We start from the raw sequence: 2,723 nt of genomic DNA on the forward strand, positions 1-2,723 counted from the left end.
AGGCCCGGGCCGAGGCGTAGGCTGGAGAGGCTCCAGCCTCAGGGCGCAGTGTAGGAGGGGGCGCAGAATTCATTCAGCTGCATTCCTAATTGTGTTTGAAGCAGAAATAAATAAGAAAAGGGGATACATGGCAGTGACTGCAAGCCAGATAACTAGATATTAAGGTGTTGGGGAGGTTGTGGGCCCTGTGGCTCTCTTAGTCTAATAGCAATCAGTGTGTGACGGCCGGGGTGGGAGGGATGGAGGGGCGCACTTTGGTGTCTCAGCCTTGGGTGCTGGAGGACCTTGTCCCGGGTCTGCCTGCGTGAGCGGCGCTGTCAATCACCGCCACGTGGGCCGGAGCGGACTGCGCTGGTGGCTAATCCAGCCACCAGCAGGACAACGGAGGGAGCCCAGATGACTCCAAGGGACCTCACGGACTAGGGGGGCTGGAGGAGGTCCCAGGAAAGTTCACTATGGCATTTTTTTGTTGTATAAAGGGGCATCTTAAATAAAGTCTGTAATGTAAAAAAAAAACACCTCATGGGGATACTTACCTCAGGAGGGGTTAGCCTCTGGATCCTAACGAGGCTTCCCCCGTCCTCCGGTGTCCCGGCAATCCAGCGTTGCAGCCCCCCGAACCACGGCAAGGGAAATATTTACCTACTGCGATCGTGCGCAGGTGCACTGGCGGCTCTCCATTCAGGTTAAAGAGAACCCGAGGTGGGTTTGAAGAATATTATCTGCATACAGAGGCTGGATCTGCCTATACAGCCCAGCCTCTGTTGCTATCCCAAACCCCCCTAAGGTCCCCCTGCACTCTGCAATCCCTCATAAATCACAGCCACGCTGCTGACAAACAGCTTGTCAGAGCTGGCTGTGTTTATCTCTATAGTGTCAGTCTGCTGCTCTCCCCGCCTCCTGCAGAACTCCAGTCCCCGCCTGCATCCCTTCCCTCCCTCCTGACTGGAGGGAAGGGACGGGGGCAGGGACCAGAGCTATGCAGGAGGCGGGGGAGCAGCTGAGACTGACACTACAGATGTAAACACAGCCTCACAGCATGGCTGTGATTTATGAGGGATTGCAGAGTGCAGGGGGACCTTAGGGGGGTTTGGGATAGCAACAGAGACTGGGCTGTATAGGCAGATCCAGCCTCTGTATGCAGATAACATTCTTTAAACACACCTCGGGTTCTCTTTAAAGAGAACCCGAGGTGTGTTTAAAGAATGTTATCTGCATACAGAGGCTGGATCTGCCTATACAGCCCAGCCTCTGTTGCTATTCCAAACCCCACTAAGGTCCCCCTGCACTCTGCAATCCCTCATAAATCACAGCCGTGCTGTGAGGCTGTGTTTACATCTGTAGTGTCAGTCTCAGCTGCTCCCCCGCCTCCTGCATAGCTCCGGTCCCTGCCCCCGTCCCTTCCCTCCAATCAGCAGGGAGGGAAGGGATGCAGGCGGGGACTGGAGTTCGGCAAGAGGCGAGGAGAGCAGCAGACTGACACTATAGAGATAAATACAGCCAGCTCTGACAAGCTGTTTGTCAGCAGCGTGGCTGTGATTTATGAGGGATTGCAGAGTGCAGGGGGACCTTAGGGGGGTTTGGGATAGCAACAGAGGCTGGACTGTATAGGCAGCTCAAGCCTCTGTATGCAGATAATATTCTTCAAACCCACCTCGGGTTCTCTTTAAGGCGGAAATAGTCTCTTTTGCACCAGCACAGTAGAGCAGGTATGATCGGGTTTGGCTATTTCTGCCTTACCCGAACGAAGAGCCGCTAGAGCGCATGCGCAGGATCGCGGAGAGGTAAATATATAATCGCTTGTCAAGCTTGTCGAGGGATTTTGGGATTCCCTACAGCTACAGGAGACGTGAAAGCCTCATTGTATCCCCCAGTGGGACTTTTTTTTTTTTTTTTTTAGTACAGGTTCTCTTAAAGTAAAGTGAAGTTTAATTTTAACTAGCAGTCAGAGATCAGTGACTTTCCATCACCGTTTTAAAACTTTAGCAGAAGCTTTGTTGGTTTTTGAACCAATCTGATGAAACGCCTCACTGACATGACAGCCCCGATGGGGCAACAATGTAACATTTGGAGCAGACAATGGTTACATTGAGATCTTCAGACACACATCTATGGGGCTACTGCCCATCAGCGCGACCACTGCCCGTCATGGATGGATTAGCTGCACGCGAGCTGTGTAAACAGTACGTTGCCTAGCAACTGCTTCTGCATGAGCGTGCAATACTGAGACCTGCCAGAAGGGGAGCCCGAGCGCTCGTGGACGTATCTCAGCACGGAAACACATAAGCAGTGAGCTTTTCCTGCAGAAATAAGTTTATTGTGATCAGAACTGTACCAAGCTTCCACCGATTGCTAGAATATCAATATTAAAACGGTTAGTGCTACAACAGTAGTAAAATGATATATAGTTGCTGTATTTATAACAAACAGCACTGTATGCAGCAGTCAGGATGGCCGAGCGGTCTAAGGCGCTGCGTTCAGGTCGCAGTCTCCTCTGGAGGCGTGGGTTCGAATCCCACTTCTGACAGCAGAACTTTTTCCTAAAATACAATTCCAAGCATTTGTGATTTTACATTTCCACGTGCTGGTTTTCTTACGATCGGTCTTTCAAAACAAGTTGAAATTTACTATGATGGAGTATATTTACTAAATCCTACCATCAGTATTAATTCAGACCTCTCATAGTAAAGATATATTTATTTATTTTTACTTTTTATCTTCAC

General features: G+C 50.3%; 1 non-coding gene across 1 annotated transcript; it reads left to right on the forward strand.

Moving 5' to 3' along the window:
- Positions 1-2,444: 2,444 nt before the first annotated feature.
- Positions 2,445-2,527, forward strand: TRNAL-CAG (transfer RNA leucine (anticodon CAG)). Its single transcript has one exon. It is a non-coding gene; the product is annotated as a tRNA-Leu (tRNA).
- Positions 2,528-2,723: the final 196 nt, after the last annotated feature.

Source organism: Hyperolius riggenbachi, chromosome 4 (assembly GCF_040937935.1).
Source record: "Hyperolius riggenbachi isolate aHypRig1 chromosome 4, aHypRig1.pri, whole genome shotgun sequence".
Taxonomy (NCBI): domain Eukaryota; kingdom Metazoa; phylum Chordata; class Amphibia; order Anura; family Hyperoliidae; genus Hyperolius; species Hyperolius riggenbachi.